The sequence below is a fragment of the Zootoca vivipara genome, chromosome 11 (genome assembly GCF_963506605.1).
Source record: "Zootoca vivipara chromosome 11, rZooViv1.1, whole genome shotgun sequence".
NCBI classification, from domain to species: Eukaryota; Metazoa; Chordata; class Lepidosauria; order Squamata; family Lacertidae; genus Zootoca; species Zootoca vivipara.
In genome coordinates this window covers 30,142,438-30,165,088 of record NC_083286.1, presented here as the reverse complement: position 1 = coordinate 30,165,088, position 22,651 = coordinate 30,142,438, and the positions used below count along the sequence as shown (strand labels likewise).

General features: G+C 40.3%; 1 protein-coding gene across 16 annotated transcripts in view; it reads right to left on the bottom strand.

Annotated features, from left to right (window-relative positions):
• MEF2C (myocyte enhancer factor 2C) overlaps positions 1–22,651 on the bottom strand; it is a 163,134-nt gene that overhangs the window by 106,497 nt on the left and 33,986 nt on the right. Inside the window, exon 1 of one of the 16 annotated variants that reach the window (XM_035099844.2) lies at positions 1,013–14,369. The exons of the other annotated variants lie outside the window; for them this stretch is intronic. The gene's annotated coding sequence lies outside the window, so the exon portion shown is untranslated. Of the gene's footprint in view, positions 1–1,012; positions 14,370–22,651 lie in introns of those variants that run through there. 16 annotated transcript variants of the gene reach the window in all.

Sequence of the window (22,651 nt, the reverse complement as noted above, 5' to 3'; positions counted from 1 at the left end):
TGAATGCAAATTCTACTGAAAACTTACTGGAGTTAAGACTAAGAAAGTGTACTGCTGACAGATGTGGGCTGGGAATCTGATCGTAGTTAAATATATGGCATGAGTCACAATTCTTCAAACTTTGTTGACATGACCCATCAAGCAATGATGGTGCTTGTGAATGAGTAGGAACAGAGTGCCATGAGTTTGCACTACCACGAACTGTTACAACTGGTCAGTTACAGCTCTGTGGAGAAATGTTGCAAAGGCCTACGGGCCATGAGGCAATGCTGCCATTCCCTAGGCCTAATAGTGATGGGAGCTTATTATTATCATCATTGTGGAAAAGATTAGTAAATAAATAAATAAACACTATTTACAAAATACCAATTGAATTCATTGGACTATAAGAGGCATCTTCCAAAGAATTACAGGTAAACTTTGCATAGATTTTGCCCAAATCAGGTGGGTGGACTGAAGGGAATGTTACAAACCATTCATGCACAACAAATCCACAGATCCAAAGAATGATGAACAAAAATAGCCACTAGCAGAAGAGTTCACACAAGCAAGGGAAAAAAAGCTTCAAACTAAGTTCCCCTTTCCCCATTCAACTGCCAAGTGTGAGGTGTAACAGTCCTTGCATGAGTGGACAACACCTCGATATAGATGCAACCCATTCATCTACCTACATTATATACATTAATAATGGCTCTAAATTCATTGCATATACAAACTGTTGTAAGGATAGGGCTCTTTCACCCTAAATATTGTGGAACACAAACATTATGCCCTTTGCATCTTTTGTAAATGTGCCATTCTGTTTTGCCATTCTGCCTGTGCATCTGCGTGGCTCTGAATGCATGTCTTCTCCTTTTTTCATTCTCTCCATTTTTGGAACCAATCCAAAGGTTTTAAAATGTCCGAGTATGAATATTTATCAGTAAAACCCCAAACCCCTCTTGTTGAAGCCGAACAGCAGAATCTAATTTTATTTACCAATTGCAAAAGTTTTTTTATTGCAAAAACTTACAGAAATTTGCAGATGTCATCTGTGTCCACCAAGGGAACTAACTCCATGTGTGCCATGAGGAGGAGGGCAAGGTCCAATTTTAATCGAACAAGTCAATAAGTAAATACATAAAAGAGTGCCCATTATGGAAGAGGTGTTTTCTTCTGCTCAAGTACTTGAACTGTATATCACTTCTATTTATATCGGATGTGCATGTATGAAATTCATTCCCTTGAAGATCATATCATACTGTTTATCCCTTCCTATTTCATCAGTCACATATCAGTTCCAGTTCAGCCACACCCCTGTTCCTGCAAATACTTGTGCCCACGCAGTGCCATGAACACTTCAGTAACCTTCTCAGTAATAAAAAGATGTGTAAAATGGGAGAAAGTGAGTTGGGGTGCCCATGTGATTAAGACTGAAATCCTATGCACACTTACATGGGAGTAAGCTTCATTGAACAAAGCCAGGCATAGATTGCACAGTTAGTCGCAGATATCATGGGGTTTGCAGGAAATGGCAAGGCTTCTTAGAATCATAGAATTGTAGAGCTGTAAGGGATCACAAAAGCCATCTAGTCCAACCCCAGCAATGCAGGTATCTTTTGTCAAACGTAGGGCTTAAACCCACCACCATGAGATGAAGAGCCTTGTACTCTTCTCACTGAGCTATCTGATACAAAGGCTACAGTGTGCACAGCACTGGAGGAATGATTTGCAGAATGAAATAAAGGATACTCACAAAAAAATCAACAAATGATGAAGAGAAAGAGAAAAGTGGGGGGGGATTTATTAGGCACAGCACACAACAGAACCTAGATATGCAGAATTCAAGAGAAGAACGTAGGAGGGAAGATTAGTTTGGCCAAGTCCAGTCTATAGATTTGTCCATTTAAAGACCTGTCAGCCTTAATTAAAAGGCCTCACATACTACTTAAACTGTGTGACATATGGCCAAACCATGTTAAGGAGAAAGAGAGACTTTCTGCCTCCCTGAATCCACATGAGCTCCTGACATGATCCAATCAGGTCCAGGGCAGAGCAATTACTGGGGGTGGGAGGGATTCAATGACTGCTTACACTGTTATAATCCCATTGACTTTAGTGGAACTTACACTGGTGTAATTGGTTGTGCAAATGCCTCTTTAAAATGTTAATTATCCATGCCAGAAACTGTGGTGTGTTCATGTTTGCATAGCAGGCAATGCCATACTCCAGGTCTATGTTCAGTTCTTATTCTGCAATGACAAGATTTATAAGAAACAGAAGCGAGTTTCAGTTCATAACACATTTCATTCTTGCTTGGGGAGTAGCAGAAAAGCCTATATATGCTTATTAAACCATAGAAACATAGATCAATTAACACAAAGTGCTGAATGCAGAAATTATTTGCCATAGACTACACTCTGTAGTACAGCCTGACACTCACAGGAAGCAATCGTTCATATATTCCCATTTTTGAATGATTTTGTGGAGAATGATTACTACTTTTTAGAAAATGATGGTCCTGGTGGCATTTGCAGAATTGCTGGGGGAAGTTGCAAATGTGTTTGCATGGCTGGGTTTCCTCAGATCATTTCCCATCACAATAAAACATAATCACCCTGCACTTTACCTTGCTGATGTTTTGCACAAACCAAGGCAAATTCAGACAACCTTTTAAACGCATGACACCATAGGAATACTCCATGTGCTCTAACTGACTAATTCAATGTGTAGTCAAATCACAGTTTATGCAAACACAATGTGTGTACAGATGCATGAACTGTGATTTGTCTATGATTTCTATGACAGGTTTAATCTAATTGTGAATGGACAGAGAGGGGAGCAATTTTGGACAGGTTTTCCCTCTCACAACACTTCCAGTGATATTCTGAGGGAACCCCGAGTCCCCTGGGGGAAGGGGGAATCAGCAAAAAAAAAAATATTCTTCCCCCCCTTCCATTCATGGAAGCCTCCACTAGATCAAAGAGCCATCCGAAAATAACACCACTGGATATAGCCTGTTGTGTTCACTATAGAAGAAGCTTTTCCTTCAAAGGTACTCGGTACAGTAAGTTTTACTTTCTGTTCTGAAATCACAAATCATGGTTACATTCTTAAAGAGGCCAATGGCTACATAGCAAGGAGGAACACATACATCAAAGCAAGGCATAAACAGACTAAGAGGAAGCGTAAATTCGCTGGTTTCAACTAAACTTTTTGTTAATGTTACAAGGCAAGAGAATGAAGAAACACTAAAGTGCATTTTTACAGACATTACAGCAAACAACCCTACCACACATTGTCAAGGTCCTCTTAATGTTCTAAGAGACTAAGCTATGATTCAAGAAGAGGTCCCTGGTCCCAAACTTGCCTCTGCCTTAAGCCAACCATTCTCTCAGGCTCCGTATGGAGGATAACAATACTGGCCTACCTTACAGCATTATTGGAAGGATCACTATTTATGTGAAGCCCTTTGAAGTTCCATACCAATGTCAAGTACTATTATTTAAGAATAATTGTGGCTAAATATTAAGTCTGTTATCTAACATCTCAGAAACCTATATGCTGAATTGTTATTCCTGGCAGGAACCTTATAAAGCCAACTGACTGAGCCACAAAGTAAAAATAATGCATAGATCTTTGATATGTCTGTTGAAGGTTGATGTACATTTGTCTACTGGACTACTGAAAGTGGGGGGAAATTATCCAAGTATGTGCATGTGACACAAAGAAAGAAATATGGCTGCATTATATCACAGTGTTATAGCTATTTCGAATGCAAAGGTATCTGTCTTGACCTGCGAAGTCTGAAACAAAAGCAATATGATTTTCCAGACTAGTCTGTCCCTTGAATTTTAAACATTCTTGCCCACATTACAAGAAGTAATCATGGCGAAACTAGAAGACAGCTATGCAGACATTATTGGTAGCTCATGAAAGTCCCAACTTCCAGTATGTCGTATGAGCACTTGCTCATTAATCTGATGCAAAGAGAAAAGAAGGTGTAGATGTGGCTTGGGGAAAAATAATCTGTTTTCCTTTTTTCTTCATCCCATAAATCAGACACAGATGTGTGGTATAGCACTGTAAAACCCTAAATAAAACATTGCCATGCTAAGGAGGGGGAGAAAACATCCTTTCTATGGTGTCTATCAAGACAAAAAAAATGCAGTTCAGATAAAGAGGAGACCTGATCACAAACATGTGCCTAGTGCTGTTTACAACCCTTTCAAGGGCAAATCCCCCTCCCAGGCTGAGATGCAACCAACTGTTGCCAATTGCTGATACTGACTTGAACTTTAATGCTTGCTGCCAATGCTAAGGTTTTTACTGAAATAAGTATTGAAATTTTATCTTCAATTTTCACAGCTCAAGTAAGATTGCCAGACTCCATTTGGACAAAAGCCTATGCACCCATAATTATGATGGTTATTAATGTATGTTATTGGCTGCAGCTCCATGGGATGGAACAGCTCCCAAACTGCAGCAGCAGAATTTGCCCCAAGCTTGGTGGATGTAAAGGGGTGAGTCGCCTGTCCAAAATGGAACCTGGCAACAAAGGACTGAATCCAAAGAGCACTTCTGCAGCTGGAATGCCATTCACTCCAAAAGATTGATCCAAACTGAAATTAAACAAAATATGCTAGCATTACATAAATGTTTACTAGTAAAAGTAATAGCAGTGTGCTCTGGAATAAAGTCGCTTCTAAGGCTCCAAGTGATTGCTTTGAAGAACTAGCGGAAGCCGGCAAAAGACCTCATGCTAGCACAAGAAGGGTTCTCCCCACTCTCCTCTCACTGCACTCCCTGGAGTTTCCCCCAAATCTGTTCTGGAGGCTCAGGAGTATCCCCAGAACAGTACATGGAAGAAGGAGGGCAGAGATGGTTCTATCTGCAAGTAGAAACACTTGCAGTGATGGGATGATTGCATCAGTGCAACTTTCACTTCCACCCTATGTATATTACGTTTGTTACAGTATTACAAAGCAAGTTCTAGTACGTAACCTAAATGAATGAAGCTGTATTGCGCCTTCACAGATGCATACTCATAGAACGTAACATGTTATCAATATGCAATATTGCAAATCTGTCATTTCAGTTTCCTTTTCCCCAAGGAATTGGGACCTTTGATTTTTAAATAGTTCACAAATGATCCACAGTTAGGGCTGAGCAGTGTGGCAGTCAAGCTGGCTAATGATACCAGAGTGTTCAGGGTGGTTAAAACAAAAAAAAAAGGAGTTGCGAGGAACTCCAAAACAATTGCTCGAAACTGAGTGGATGGGCAGCAAAGATGGCAAATAAATTCAGTGTAAACAAGTGTAAAATGATGCACATCGGGGCAAAATAATCCTAATTTCACATACACACTAAGTCAAGAGATGCTGGGGTTGCAGTGGATAGATTGATTAAGATGTCGACCCTGTGTGAAAAAGGTGAATTCTAGCAATCATTCAGAAAGGGACTGAAAATAAAATGGCCAATATAATATTGCCATTCCACAAATCTATGGTCCTACCATACTTTGAATACAGGGTACAGTTATGGTTAAATCACCTTAAAAATTCTATCGTAGATGTGGGAAAGGTTCATATTTGAAAGGCAGTAAGTTGCCCTGAATGTATGTACCAACTTTCATTCTGATATCATTGTCTCCAAGGCACATATCACAGTGTGTTATAGTTTGCATTTTATCCCCGCATCCTCTGAAAATGGGTGCAAGGATCCAGCTGGCATTCCAATCTGAAGCAAATAACAGTTGCCCTTAAGGTACATACCAAATTTCATTCTGATATGCCAGTATTCAATGGTGTTATCGCATTATGGACTGGCAAACAGATTTAAACAGAACGATACACCACTGAGTTAAACTGATGGCCTCACTTCACTCAGCCAATGATGTACGAGCAAAAGGAGAAAACACATCCTGACATTGTCCTCACCAATAAACCTAACATATGTTTTGAATATCTTCTTAAGCGTAACCCTTGAGTAAATATGTTGCTAAGGGCTGCAATTCATTCCCAGTCTCAGCTGCTGATTATGAACCACTCAGTCTGAGATTATGATAGCAGCAGATCCTCTTGATTGGATTATAGCATTAAGGCTCTGTTCTGACTTTTGCATTCATGCACGTGTACTGTGGTGCCTCCCTGGCCCAAAACTGTGTGCAGTCACATGAATGGGTTCACTGCCAAGCATTTGACCACAAAGGAGCACAATGCACATAAATTATACACTATTGCTTGACAGAAAGAGGAGAGATTCAATTCAGTTTGTATCTGAACTTTCGGAAAGACAGCTAGTCTTCAAAATTCATACATATCAAAATTTTGCAGTCCTCCAACCAATATTTACAAGAATGAATATAGTGGGGGGGGGGATGGAGCACACAGGTAAAGACATTAGTGAAAAAGAAATACAAAATTGCATTAGGGAAAATTATTTGCAAAAATGTGTACATTAATCAAAACTGCATCTAAAATGTGTTTATTGGGAGAAATTCACTTCAAAATGTTGGTGATTGTTCATGGGTGGTTTTTTATTTTATTTTAAGCATTAACTGCTGCAAAATGTGGAGAAGTGTATTGAAGTTGGGGAGGTGGTTTTTTTTGAGAAACTGAGAGAACCAAAACTCCTAGACCCTTCCATCCCTAGTTGCTATATCCTTTGCACATGTTGGATCAAATAAAATTCTAACTGAAATAGAAGAAACCCCATGGTGCATTTGCAGCAGCACAACCAAATGCCTTTATCTGCCCCAGCTGCAACAAAACATGCCTCTCCCATATTGGTCTCTACAGCCACTGCAATCTGTGACCCCCTAAAGGTACACTCCTCCATTGTCTCCCGAGAAAGATGAGTGTCAACAACATCTGTACAATATATAAAATGCTCACTTTTGTAAACTTGTGACACTCTTTGATTAAGTTATATTAATCTGAAAATCTTTACAGCGTCAGGGTCCCAGATTAATGATTATGAATTATCCTAAAAAAATAATATTGCTTTGGGATTGTTGTCATGAGTAGTGTTTTCTATTCCAGAGTGTTTCTTCACCCACACATCGGTGTTTGCTCTCTTGTACTGCCTTTACTGTGACACATGAACTCCATCCATTCTGACATGCTCAGAAAGAGGTACCAACAGTAGCATTGCTACCTGATCAACTAAAATCAGGTGAGAAAAAAAGCCCCTTGCTTTTAACTCATTCTTTCTCAGGTTTTCCTCCAACCGTATGAAAAAATTATATCACAGCGTTCTTGAGTAAGGCACAACTTACTTTGATGAAGTACCTAAAATACCAAACATAGAAAGCTGCCTTATACCATGTCACAATATTGGTCTATCTATCTCACTACTGTCTACATCAGTATTTCCCAAGCTTGGGTCTCCAGCTGTTTTTAGAACCACAATTCCCATCATCCCTGACTACTGGTCCTGCTAGCTAAGGGTGATGGGAGTTGTAGTCCAAAACCAGCTGGAGACACTGGTCTACACTGACAAGCAGTGGCTCACCAGGGTTCCAGGCAAAACTCCTTCCAATCTCTACTTTTCTTAAAATCCAAGAGGAATTTTAAAACATTCCTCTTCACCCAGGCATTTGATAGCTGAAAGGTTCCTGACAACCCTGAAAGCAATAATGTGTGTCTGTCCCTAAATATATTTTAAGGTATGTTTTAAATGCCCGTAACAGTTTTTCAATTGCTCTCTAGATATTCATTTGTTTTATTACTTTGTTGTCTGCTGCCCTGGGCTCCTTTAGGAGGAACAGCAAGTTAGAAATTCAATAATAATAATAATAATAATAATAATAGTTGTCAGGGGTTGAATGTGGGGCCATTTGTACACAAACTTGTGCTCACCCTCCAAGCTGCAACCATTCCCCATGTGTTAAATTGATGATATGTAAACTCAAAATATTTATATGGATCTATTCCCCGCATCTGAGCTCTGTGGAAGTTCAAGACACCATGCACGAGAAAAGAAACTACAGGGGAAGTAGAAAGCATGATTTTGCCAGTAGTCATTTCTTTACATTTATACAAAAAAATGAAGAAAAAGATATGCACTAGACTGAAGGGAAAACCTTTTGTTCAATAGGCATTAGAAACTGTTCAAAGAACTGTTCATCCCTATGCAAAGATTACTCAGGTGATGCCAACAAGGTCAGACTCAGCTTGGTCATGTACTGTAAAGTGCTAGACACCATAAGTCAAAAGCTGCCTTTATTCCCATCCCACCACTGAGTACTGCCATGTTCTTAAATATAACACTGTGAAGTTCAGGTAGGTGAATAAAATTCCAGCATCTTGAAAGAATATCAGGTCCTTTTCTTTTCACACATGCTTATTAACCTGTGCTGGGAATAAGACATAAAGACATTTTAGGATATTGTCAATATATAGGCAATGACCAACTGACGTGTGACTGCGCATGTGCGGATCCCGGTGACCGAGAAGTAGCTGGAAAAGGGAGCAGAAGAGGGGGCGGAGTGGAGGCACAACGGGGCATAACAGGACTGTAACCCCAGTGCAAATTGGTCATTGCCTGTATTCAAGATGAGACAGTCCTCTAGATGCCTGATCTGCAAGTTTCACCAGCTGCTATCAGTATAGATCAGAGATGATGAGAGCCGCAGTCTGAAACAGCTGAAGGATACCACGTTGATTACCCCTGGTGCAGGGGTTGGAGTAGAAAAAGGGAGACCCAAATTCCAATTCCTACTCAGCCACGAGGCTCACCTTGGGCTGGTTACCATCTTAGCTTATCTGATTTTGCAGGGTGGCTAGAAGGATAAAATGGGGGAGGTGGGGAGAGAACAATGTACAGTACATGGTTCTGAGCAACTGAGAAGAAAGGTGGGGGATACATGCATAATTCCAGAAGGATATTGATAGCTTACCTAAAAGCCTGTTTGTTTCTGCCATTGATCCTGGTCTCTGCATTCAGAGGGCAAGGTGACAAGGATCCTTGCTGCATAATCCTATACATGTCTACCCACCCAGGATCAAAAGCAAACCCTGTTTTGTTCTATGGGGCTTATTCCCATTCCTGGTGCCCACTGGGTCCACCTCTCCCATTGAAATTATGCTTGAAAGAAGCATTCTATTGTCGCAAACAGCCTTGGTTGTGTGGTGTGTGCGGTGCCCACAATAGCTTTGGGCCCCCAAAGGTTGACAACTCTTGGAAGCCTCAGTGACTCATTGTCTCCCTCCTCTCCCCAGACAGAAAGACTTTATGTCAGGGATGTGAATCCTGCTCTGTCTACCCTGATTACTCAGCAAGGAGAGGGCTCCCTACCCCCAAAAGGCCCTCCTCTCCCATTAGGTTCATAGGAGGGACACTTCCAGCAAATCTGGGCCCAATTTGGGGACACAAATTGCAACCTAGCTTGCCCCCTTCCCCAAGCCAGACAACAGACAAAAATGAGTTACCCGATCCCCACCATCTTTCTTTCCCATGAACGAACAGCAGCTCAGTTGAAAATCTTCGGTTAAAACAGGGCATGCTCGGGAATATATCTTGTCAGGCCAGTTCCTATGTACTCTTGTCAGTTGCTAATCCTGGGTTGTTTTTTTACAGTCAGAACCACTGAGCTGGGGACCGTGAGAGATCATTAACACTCATCCCCAAAACCATAACGCAACACTTTTGGGGGCAGAGCCTGGGCCATTCACCGTTTCACGCATATGATCGAATAGTCTGTATTAAGGGACAGTCCCAATATTCTGGTAACCATCCCTGGGCAATCACACTGTATACAACCTATAGATACACACAGACATGAGAAGCAGGGAACCTAAAACAGCGCATGTGGGGAATGATCCATATCCTCAAGCTGCCATTCCTGAGTGTGGGGAAGCGGGGGGCAAGGGGTGTTGAAGAAACAAGCTGGCATGGCAGAACTGTGTTTTATGTTCCAAATGATTATTTTCACAAATGATCTGAGGTTTCAGTGTTTTTAAAGATAGTTTGGTTCAATGCAATTATGGGCTGCCAGATGCACATACAATAAATTTAATCAAAATGTCCATATTCACAAATCAGAAGCATAGCTCTTTTGCAACTGTGAATCAAAACAGATGAGCGCATATCTTTATTGACTTGTATCCAAAGATGATATACCATCAAGGCATAGAAAATATTTCAGAATGCCATAATAAAAGCTTGCTCGCTATAAGCCTTTGCTATTAAAAATGCACCATGTTTTGTCTGGATGCTCAGGATGAAGATGAACAATATGATATGTCACAACCTAATGTTACATAATCACTGCCAGATTTAACATATAATTCAAAAAGCCTAAATCAAACCAGGCCTATTACTCCCCGCCCTCCCCATCGAGGTGTACCAGAAATTTTGCTAAATGACCTCCAACTTCCTTATTCCTTGTAATCTAGCAAAACAAAGTTGCCAATAGGAGGAAGCCAGACAACTAACAACGTAACTGCATTGTCCAACCCATGTGACCTGACCTGACCAGAACAATACACCAAAATATTTTTAGTTTCACAGGAACTAAATATAGTTCTGTCGAAATGTAGGTATTTACGTCAACTTCCCGTTTCCTCCATTTTTTCTTTAAATAGCACATTTGTAATATACGTCGCTCACAACAAACAGCAGCATGCTTTGCTCGCCAGAGAACACAGCACCATCTACCCAGGAGTTGTGCGCCAATGCACAGAATACCCAAAGTATCACAATAATTTACATTAAGTGGCAATTTTGATATGAAAAATGAGCTTCAAGATTTTAAGAAGCATGGCTTCTACTAATGCAAAACAGGAAAATCGCTATACAGCTGGAGCAGATCAGCCCGAAAGCACCGATTCCATGTGGATTCGTTACTGTGCTTCTCATACATAGAAAGCACAGTCAAGTGGATACGTAAAATAATCAGTTTTCTTTTGGTTCAGGGTTTACAACGTATGTATCTGGTTCCCCTGTAACATCACTCACACAAAGACTATGTACACATTACCAGCTTAAAGCATAATTCAGGCGTCCTTTTTCTCAAATTGGGTTGGAGCTAGTGCATCTAAGCACACTATTTTCTAAGAAACAACTGCAGAGATACAGGATAGACATGGATTGTGGCTAATGTTGTATGTACATCACTTCTCAAACTAGTAGTGGGACTGCACTGGATACAGAGTAAATGAGAGTGTGTACATCGCCTTAAAATCCTCCTATTTTGTGGGTATATTGCCCTCCTGCTGTCCCCAGCAAGTAACAATTAAATAAAACAAACTGGTGTAGATTGACAGAGCTGTGGAAGACCAAACATAATGACCTTTTGACTTCCCTGAAGTCCTTTGGTTCGGGACCTTAGCATGTGATGCTCCATGTTGTAATACATCTGATAAAATCGGCAGTACAATAAAACAAATGATATTCCTTTCTTGTATCTGAAAACAAGACGTTAGGAGCAGTGGGTAGAGATAGGAGATACGGAAGACTGTAAAGTCTTATGTCTGCTTTACAATAAAATAAAATAAAATCATGGTGGGTGAGCGCAGGCTTTTGCTATGCCAAAGGCTTGATCACTTGCTTATCTCATATACAATGAAGAGATTCATAAAGGGAACATGGTGTGCTTGGGTTCACTTGCTTGCCAAAATGAAGTTCAAAGACGGCATCTTGAAAACATCCCAGATCCACATTGTTATATGCCTTTGAATGCTGCAGTGTTGTCTAAAAATCAAACCCTTGCTTCAAAACGTCTGCAGCTAATTTGTTAAGCTGGATGTACTCTTGTTTGAGACGGTGAGCATTCTCAACAGCTTGAAAGTGACAGAGGAGCACTTCTAGAGGGAATAGCAATAATCCTTGTCCCACTTCTAAGAGGCCATGTGTGGCATCATGAGGTCACAGCAGGATAAATAAGGACACAATCTACACGAACTCCAAAAACATTTAACCACACCTTTCTAACTGATTCAGCTCTTGGACTGACAGAGACAAAAATGAATATCAGGCCTGGGTCTTTTTATTTTGTTTTTGTTTTGTTTTTATAAAAAAATCCATTCATTTACTGATGAAGGTTTTGTTCTTACTGTGGTGGCAATCCAAAAGCTCTGAGATCTACCACTTTGGATTGCTGGCAGGGTGGGGGAGGGAGAGCATATAAAATTAAATATTGCTCCATACAAACCAACAAATAATCCTACACATAGAAAACAAGAGCATCAGGGATAAGGGTAGTCCAGAACTCTTTCCTCTGACATAAAGTTTAATTTCCGGGGTTACTTTATTCTTATGCTTTTGTATGGAGAATTATTCCATTATGTGAGACCTACACAATTATGGTTTCATTTTCAATTTTGAAAATGATTTATTTGGGTATTATGGATAGCAATTCATAGCAACTGTTCCTTGACCTATAAATGGATGTAAATGTTTCTACCAGATTTATTGCTTTCGGTGGAATTGTTGCCTTGGATTTGTTATCTTATCGCTTAATGATCAATTAAAATATTTATTTGTTGCCTCAAAATATATATATTAAAAAAGAATACAATACGTGTGTGTGTGTGTGTTTTAAATAAAAAAGTTATGAACTGAAAACATTGCAATAATATGAAAAGGGCACATCCAACCCCACCTAACTAAAAGATGAAAACCAATTAAGAGTGAAATGTCTGGGTGAATGGGGACTTCTTCATGCATCTCTGTGGGGAATATGCTTCAGTTGAAAAGCTACCACAGAGATGGCCCAATCTCATGTTGCTACCCTCTAAAGCTCCCTCAGAGGGGGCACATGAAGAAGAGTGTCAGATGATGAAAGCGGTCAACAATCTGGCCCCTGAATTCTGCACTAGCTGGAGTTTCTGAACTGCCATTGAGGTAATCTAATCTAGAGATTATCAGAGCACAGACAACTTAAACTAGACTATCCCTGGCCAGGTAGGGTTGCAACTGACAGATCAGCCAAAGCTGATGGAAGGCACTCTGCACCAATGAGGCCACTTCTGCCTGAGGCAAAATGAATGGATCCAGAAATCCACTCAGGCCTCCAATGACGGTAATGATCCCAGGGGTCTTCCCAAACTGATTGCATGTGAGCAGGAGCTCACAGGGGCTTTCTTTTCACATATCCACATGTCACATGAAGTTATTGGGTGGGCAGTTAGGTTGGGAGAGCCTAAAAGCTCCTTGCTTTGCACACTTAGGTTGTGCATGTAAGTACATGAACAGGGCAGAAGATCATTACCTTCTTAATGCCTATGTATCAAGCAGCTGTTAAAGGCACAACTGCAGAGCCATTTAAAAAGCTGGCAACCTTGATCTTCAGCAACTGGCCTAGGACTTTGCTGCTTACGGCTCATGCTACCCAGGGTCAGATGATGAGACTGTTATCTGCCAAAGCAAATTTCAGCACGTCTGTGGTGCTTCAAATAGAACTGTTATTCACTCGATGCTTGACACAATAAAATATAGTTGGCTAATAATTCTGGCATGAAGATAGGTAGCCAGTAACATTTACCATTTGAACTTCTCAGACAACTTCTCAGGTTGACTTAACTCTGACAAAGAAAAAGACTTCTGCATCAATTTTCAGTTTGCCTGTTGAGTCCAACCACTTCTGAAGGGCACCATCATGGCTACCCCTGCACAGATACAGAACGTTGAATTGCAAATCAGGAAAATAGTGTTCTTATCTTGACTAAGTCATGGATTTGTTCTGTGACTTTCCTTGCAAGACATTAAGCCCCCAGCTCTCTTCTGCAAATCTAGAAGAATAACTTCCCTCATAGGTTTGCTGTGATGATAACTATGAAAAGAACTGGAATGTACTTTAGAAATTATAAAAGCTGAAAATGAATAACCTCCAAACAAATGCAAGTGTTCAAATACTCTGTTCAAATACTCCAGTGTTCTTACTGGATCTAAGAACATCAGCCATACTGGTCAATGGTAATTTAATCCCATATCTATCAATGACTAATGAAATAGTGATGCTACGAGCCAGGAAGACTGAACTCTCTCTTCTTTTCCTTTTTCTGAGAGGGGAATCCCCCCCCCAAAAAAACCCCCGCTCAGGCCTGAAATGGAGAAATTGGTCATTCTTCTATCTTTCTTCATCAAGTAAAATAAACTGAATTCACATGCACAGTCAAGGAGCAATCTAACATGTGAAAGAGCAATAACTTTGGATCATGTTAATTTTCCTCCATGTTTATTGTTTACTGGGATCCAGCAAGCAAGCAAGAAAGTTTCAACAAACTATAGTTAAGATAAACCACAGTTCAGAAATACAGTAATAGTAAACTAATTAACTGAAATCAGAAGCAAAAAAAATCCAAACTCCTCTTCTTGTCTTCAACATAGTTTGTCAACATCTAAACACTTACTGGGATAAAGCAAGAAGAGAAAGAAAGAAAGAAAGAAAGAAAGAAAGAAAGAAAGAAAGAAAGAAAGAAAGAAAGAAAGACGTTTCAACAAACAAATTTAAGAGCCTTTCTTTTAAATTACAATAATGCTTGCTGTCTGTTCCTATATAATGTCTACTAGAAATAGGTGAATCTGTCACATTTTGGTTTCTCGGTTTCTCATTTTTCCAATCTTACGTTCAATTCTTAACATTTCTGCATCAATTTGGATCGCTGTTGTTTTTAAAGTCCTCATGAAAATCCACCAGTGCAAATTTAACAGTGAGTCGGTGCAGAAAGAATTGAACTGGATGGGCAAAAGTTTCGACTCAGTAGAAGGAAACCTCTTATTCTGTTTGCAATCCCTGTCTTCAGACTGAGTCTAAATACAAACCTGAAGCCTAATTTTGGAAAGGGCTTTGCAGGCAGTTGGTCACAGCTTCGGTGCCAAGGATTTTCAAGTATGCCTGGGACAAAACCGTCCCTGAAACCCTGGAGAGCCACTACCAGGCAGTGTGGACAAAGCTGAGCTAGACGGATCAATGGACTGACTCAGTATAGGAAACTTCCTATGCTCCTAATTGGCTTTAAAAATTCCCCTGTTTCCATGCAAAGCAGGAGGGACTCCTGTTTGAGAGAGCCAAATATCCTCCTTAGGTATGTGGATGTAGTTGTGTGGTTCTTCATTCCAGGTCACTCTTGCTATAGCCCTGATAATAAAGCCTTCCTTCTGTTTACTGCAATGAGAGCAGTTTGTATTTTCAATTTGTATTTTATACCTCTTCTCCTTGATTTGCAAACACTAGGCTATCCTAAGGTGTCTTGGGACATCAGTTTGTCGCTCTATTTCTAACATTAGGTGCATTTGCAATGATGGTTTGAATAATAATAAAAAAGACATTAGTATACCACACCATACAATTTCATCCACTACACATCACATTTCAGTAGTAAATGATGGATAGGTTTGATAAGTAAGTATTGCATATATTTCCACTTCCTCCAAATACTTAAACTCCTGTTTTCCCCATATGGCATCAAACTTTCTGAAAACATAATACCCCTAGCTAGACAGGCGTTAAATTTGAGAACATATAGAAACTAGTGGATCATTTAATTCTTTCTGGACATTTTCCATCTGGTTGCTTAAGGTTGCTTTACTTTAAGAAAAATTGCCACCGACAGATGGAACAAGATGTTGAAGCACCAAAATTCATTAACAAATTTCTCAAGGTTAGAATAACGACCAAGGGAATTTCTCACTGTCTTTCTCCTTTCATTATGTGAAACTCTATAGAAGTTGTTATGTATCCATGCTTTGAGATTCCAGTGAATGCATATGATAGGAAAGCTCCCAACCATTATTTTATTTTATTATTTAAAAGATTCATTAACCCCTCAATTTACCTTTCTATGTAATCCAGAAAAAAATGCATTTATGTCTCAATCAATCAATCTTTATCATGGTCAAAGACCAGGCAAAAGAAATAACAACAATAACACGTATAATGACATCAGCTCCAAGGGGTAGAAGCAGTAGACAAAATAAAAAATTTCATGTATACTTATTTACATTAAAAGGAACACTCCTTCAGCTAAAGTCTTCTGTCCCACTCACCATACTTTTGAGGTGGTTGGGGTCATGTGTACCCCTTTCCCACCACATCATCTCAAACATGGTTCACACCCTGAAGCATTCTGGGTACATGCTTCATGGGGCAACTCCTCCCATGAGGATATTTCCAGATCAGGAAGCACAGCCAGCCAGGGAGTCCGGAAAGTTCTGGATAAATGCTGACCACTCCATTCAGCAGATTACAACAGCTGAAGTTTCAAAACAGCTAGAAAAGCAAAGATTTCTTTCTGAAGTTGCCGACTAAGACATAAAAAATGCTGAAATAGGGTTCAAACAATACTTTGCAGGACCACACGCTATGCTGTGTCCCTATACACTCCAATGTGCTTGGGAGCTATGGAGATCACCCCCCAAAAAAACACACACGCACAAAAAAACAGGGAGAAATCTGACACAGTCAGGGAGAGGGGGATCACATTCAGGTGGACTCACACCTTGAACAGCAAACTCAGAATTGGTGAACACCACACAGCAAGCACATGTCGACATGGACAAAGAAATGTCAAGATAAATGCTTTCCTCGCCCCACTTGAAAAAGAGTCTGAAGAAGAACATGAACTGGACTGGCAAAGTTCTAACCTATCATTACAACTGTACCAAGTCTCCTTGGCGGGCCACCATCCATGAATAATACATATTTTGGGACAGCTTCACAAAACAAGCTGTCTGTTCCTAAGAAAGGCATGACTAAAGAGTTGCATTTCACCACTAAAGAGGGTGGTCCTTCCCTTTCGGAAACAGAGGCTGCTGGCAAAGGTATTGCAGGGTATTTTTAAGTGCAAAATGCCCACGCTCATCATAGCTTGTCTGCACCAAGAGATATTATAAGAGATATGTTTCTGCCTCTAATGCCATTTCCTTTAATTTCCCATGGTATAACCACAGGGAAGAAATTGTTTTCCATTCCAGTTTTATAAAAGCTATCTTTGTCTAAATTAAAATCATAAGTGATGAATGATAAGGTATTTTTTTCTTTATTTTTTTAAAAAATGAATAGATTACATGGGAAGTATATTGCTGCTCCGAGTTATACAACAATGTTTACTACCACTGGAAGAGGGAAGATAGATATACCATGAGCAATTGTCTAGCTGAAGTGTGGAATGTATTTACATTTATTTATTGTATTGCAATTCTATTCTACCTTTTCTTCAAGGAAATGCACATGTGGGATACATGTGGTCTAGCCCTGTCTACTACTGCCTATTGCCACACCCACTGCCAGCATGCAGCCCTCGATTCATTACCTTCAAGAGATTCAAAACAGATTTCCCATCCCTAATATAGGGTATAAACTTGCAGTCAGTTGGTCATCTTGAGTTCAATGAGATAGATAAGTATATTTAAGAATACAGTCCAAGAACTAAAAACCAATATTCAGACACTCCATGAGTTGTGTCTTTTGCTGGGTTGGACTTACACTGTAAGGCTTCAATCAAATGCACTCATTTTGGGAGCAAGCTCCACTTAGTTCAATGGGATTTACTCTTGAGTAAACATATGTAGGACTGCACAGTAAGATTTTAGTGTATATACATTCTCCTTTCCAGGTAGTTTATCCTGAAGGGGTAATTCATATATTCACAAATGTTGATTCAGGATTCACATAAGGAACAGATATCAAAAAGAACCAGGCACACAGACATCCAGAAATAACAGAAGCATTATGCAGGCTTTTAGTCCATTAGTGGTTGAAAATACCACACTCTCTCCCACATATCTCCACTTCCTCCACTGAGGAGGGAGCTAATTTTGTTCTGAAAGGCTGGTGAAGGCATGTCAGAGTTATTGTGTTGGGTGGCAAGAGCTTGCTGGCCCAGTCTTCTCTGGCTTTTAGGAGACTAGCAGCACACTTGTCCTCAGAGTGTAGACACCAGCAACCATATATATGCTTTAATTGGGCCCAGGAAGGAATTTTCCTATTTCAGACTACCAGCACTAGAATTCTCGCTGGAGTTTTTAAGATAGCAATCCTGCACACAGGTAGGTCACTTATATCCTACTGAAATGAATGAAATTTACAGTGCAATCTTAACATGTCCCTCTCAGCAGTAGATGAATTCACAGGCTTACTCCCAGGTAAATGGGTCTAGGATGGCAACCTTAACCGTATACAGCTCTGATATGGAAACTGTCAATTTGAATTACTACTTTAATATTATTACGGCTAACATTTTTGTTGCTGCTGCTTTTTCCTTCTAGGAGCAACTGCATAGCCAGCGTACTAACTGAGGTGCCCACTCCAAAATATGGCAACTGGAATGCTCTAGTAACATCACATCCATGGGGGGAGGGAGAGGGACTCAAGTACTTTCACGCAACAGACAGCAGGAAGAGGAGGAAACCTGGCTCTTTGTGGCTCAGGTACAGATTGCTGTGTTTTTCACAGCATTTTAAACCAACCACAGTTCTTTTAGCCATTTGTATAGAAAGTAAAGTACAGTATATAGAAAGTAATGTTAAGATGTCTTGGACTTATCTGTTCATTAACTCTGCTGAAGTAGCATACAGGAAGTTGTGTTTTCAGACTTCAGACTAAAAGTATCACTGCACATCTTGAAATAATGTTTCACATTGCTGTTTCTGGATCCATTTTTTTTTAAAAAAACAGGAGGCTAGTGTCACCAACAGTACACTACAGATATGACTGTCTTCATTGAATAATTTTTATTAATATATCACATGAGCTTGTTTAAAGAAACACATAGTAGGGTTCTTTTTCTTGACTCAATAACCATGAATAATTTGGGTTTTAAATTCATGGCAACCAGCCCTAAAGTAGAACAGATTTTTTTGTTTTAAAAAATCCACTAAAAATAGAGATAAAATTCTTTAAATATATTTAATTTATGTAAATGTATATTGCAGCTACTTTAAATTCAGTCAAGTCACTAAGCTCATTAAAACAGTCTTTGATTTTGGGAATTAATGGAGCTTTCCACTGTTGAAGAATTAATTTTTTAGCTATCGAAAAAGCCCAAAGAAATCAACTCCTCTGAAAAGAGGGCAATTCAAAGATAGAAGTTTTATCGTTAAGAATGAGAATAATAGGATGATGGATGACATTAACTTGTAACACAAATTCTCTTCTTTGGTATGAATGCATTGTGTCTACACATTTTAATGTTAACACACGTCTTTTAAAAAAAATGCTATGCTTGTTCTAGTAGTTCATTTCAAGATCTCAAGATAACACTGCATGGGTGTAAATATATTTAAAGAGTTCCATGTAGTTTTAACAGTTGTAGAAAATGAATAGTGCCCTATTCTGCTTCATTTGCCACAAAACAACAGCCTGGAATTTGCTTACAATTATGTTTAAATTGGCTACCCTTGGCAAGAGCTCCATTTTCAGACATGAGCCCAGTTGCTGGAAAGAAAGGCAGGTAGTCAATGACACTTCCCTTCTGCTTATTAAGATTTGTGTAGACTAGCATGATGGTGAGAAAGTTAAAAAGGTGTGTTTGTTTATTGAATGTATCTCCACCTTTTGACCAGAGTCATTAAAGAACCGATACAGAGGTTTGCACAATTAGACGAGCAAGAATGTGGTAAATTAGCAAGAGTTATGTGCATGCAACTTCCATCTAGACTGCTCTTTCTGAATTCCATTCTTCCTTGTCCCATCACACTGGGTGTGCTGATGGGTAGTGAGAATAATAACAAATCCAATGTGTATATCAAAATATATATCAGTCCTGGTCCACTGACAGTGGGCATCTTATCCACCAAGCTCCTGTACCATAGTCCATATGCAACGTATTCCTCAGAGCCGTGTAAGCTCATATGACATAGAACTTTCTTCCTACAGAGGAACAACTGCTACCTTCTGCCTCATATAGCAAGCTGGGTTGTCAGAGCACACTATGAAATATGCACCTTTTTACTGGTGGTGGTGAGAAGTGGAAAGAGAGAGATTCTCCTCGTGTAAACTGTCTGCCCCCCCCCCCAATCACCACAAATAATGCCCAATAAGTTTCAGAGAAACTTCCTCTCATAAGTAACAGGACATTTATGCAATAGAACATCTACAAGAGTGGGGAATTGTTGTATGTTGGAGGGTTGCAAACTCACTTAGCCAATCTTCCTGGGGCCACATGTCAGTCAGTCAAAAATCATATACGCACACATATACCTCTCCATTCCAACCATGCAAAAAGACCTAAAGAGGTTGAAAGGTAGCCTAGGAAGGGGCATGGATGGCAGGGGAAAATTCTATCCCATGAGTTAGCAAGCACCCACCCATGATCAGCAGTTGGGCCCTAAAGCAGGGGTCAGCAAACTTTTTCAGCAGGGGGCCGGTCCCCTGTCCCTCAAACTTTGTGGGGGACTGGACTATATTTTGAAGGGGGGGGAATGAATGAATTTCTATGCCCCACAAATAACCCAGAGATGCATTTTAAAGAAAAGGACACATTCTACTCATGTAAAAACATGCTGATTCCCGGACCGTCCATGGGCTGGATTTAGAAGGCGATTGGGCCAGATCGATCCAGGCCGAAGTTTGCCTTCCCATTCCCTTAAGCGTCCACTCACAATGTAAAAGAACAAGTCACAATGAATAGGTTGCTGTTGCTATTATGGGATTTTCCTCTTCGTCAAATGTAGTGAAACAGGAAACAGTTGTACCCATGATGGTGATGATGTGAAAATGCCAGAAATGCCCACAGACCTACAAGGAAACCTTCATCCACTCTCAGCAGTCATCATACAAAACCCTCCCTCCCAGCAATAGGAACAGCCGTGTGTGTGTGTGGGGGGGGACCTTTAGGCCTCCAGATGTGGCTGAACTCCCATCAGCCCCAGGAAGCAAAGCCAATGGCCAGGGATGATGGGAGTTGCAGTCCAGCCACATCTGGAGGGACATAGGCTATGATAAAATGTCTAAGCATGATGACGATGACCTGTGTCTGCATGCTAAAAACAAGAAGTGGGCTTAAGTGAGAATAAGTGACTCAAGGCTGAAGCCTGTCTCCTGGAAGGTCCCTTGTTCAAGTCCTCCTGAATTAAGACTGCTTATTGGTATTTCACTGCTTATTGGTATTATTACTGCACCTTGAGCAATTGCACTTCAGCAAAGAAGCAGCTATAGCTCAGTAGTAAAACTTTTGCTCTACATGCAGAAGGTTCGAGGTTCAATCTTCAAGTTAGGCTTGGTGAAAACCCTCCTGACACCCTCTTCCTGTCAGTGCAGAAAATGCTGAGCTTGGATAGTCTAATGGCTTGGCTTAGTATAAAGCAGCTTCCTTATTTAATTGTTTTACTACCCTTCCGCCCAAGAAAAGATTCGTGCATTAACTACAGCTACACCAGCAGCATGTTCTAACATCTTCAAGATGAGCAGATTGCACACTTCTGCTAGGAATGAGGCAGGTGACCACCGAAGAAACACACACAGAGAGCTTGGCACAACTACTGGAAGAGAAACACGAATCCCCTCCCCTCATGCAATAAAATAATCAGAGAGACATGTTTAAATTCTAATTAAATAAACTCAGCAGAATATTGTAGACTGAATGTCCATGCATGCAATATATTCTGAAGTTTTCCTTTTTAAGGTAAAGATTTTATAATGAATGCTTTTTGTTATCCCTTCTACTATCCATTTAATGATGACTCGGCCCAACAAAACACAATGCCATTGAAATAGACACATGTAACATGCCTAAACAAGCATGTTCTGTTTCTCTTTCCCCGCTGTTGAGTTCCTTATATTGTATGTATAAGAAAAGTATTTTCTCTTTTCTTTCTTTCTTTCTTTCTTTCTTTCTTTCTTTCTTTCTTTCTTTCTTTCTTTCTGGGTAGCAAATAAAACCGAAGACAAAGTTTTGCAACGTTGTTCGCATCTCTCGAGCAGCTGCAGCAAAAAGGGGAACATTACAACTGGTGATTAAGATCCATTTCTCACTAATCATAACCTTGCAGCAAGGTTACTGAATGGGAGTAGAGGAAGGACAGATGGCAATAATTCTTGGGCACACAGACTTTAAAAGGAGAGCTACGACTCCCTTGTAAGACGTTAAGAAATCTCTCTCTCTCTCTCTCTCTCTCTCTCTCTCTCTCTCTCTCTCTCTCTCTCTCTCTCTCTCTCTCTCTCTGTGTGTGTGTGTGTGTGTCTTTTTACACATCTTTTTGCCATAATAGGTATGCAGAAACTTCAGCCCTCCAGATGTTGCCAGGCTACAACTTCCATCATCATTCCTGCCACTGGCCATGCTTGCTGGTGCTGCCAGGAGCTGAGGTTCAACAACATCTAGAGAGCCCACATTTTCCCACCCCTGAGCTATAGTACTAGAAGTGGTCTAAACTGAATACACCCCCCTTTTTAATGTTCTACTGACTGAAATGTACCCAAGGAGGGAAAAAAACACAATGGTCACCAGACATATTATTCAGGACTTTACCCATGAAGCTCATGAGGATTCATCTAAGTGCCCCTCTTATGCCTGATTATCCCTCTGGTTAACTATGGGGCCAGAGGTGGGTGGGACAATGGATGTGTCTCTTATCTTTTAAAAGTAGGGTACAGTCCACCCTTGCAATCTCTCTCTCTCTCCGCCCCCCATCTCTGCATGCACATCTTTCCATCCACGCAAGCAAGAGGCATTATTGCAGTTCAAAGACATATTCCAGGCACATAAAAGAACTGCAGGAGGGTGTG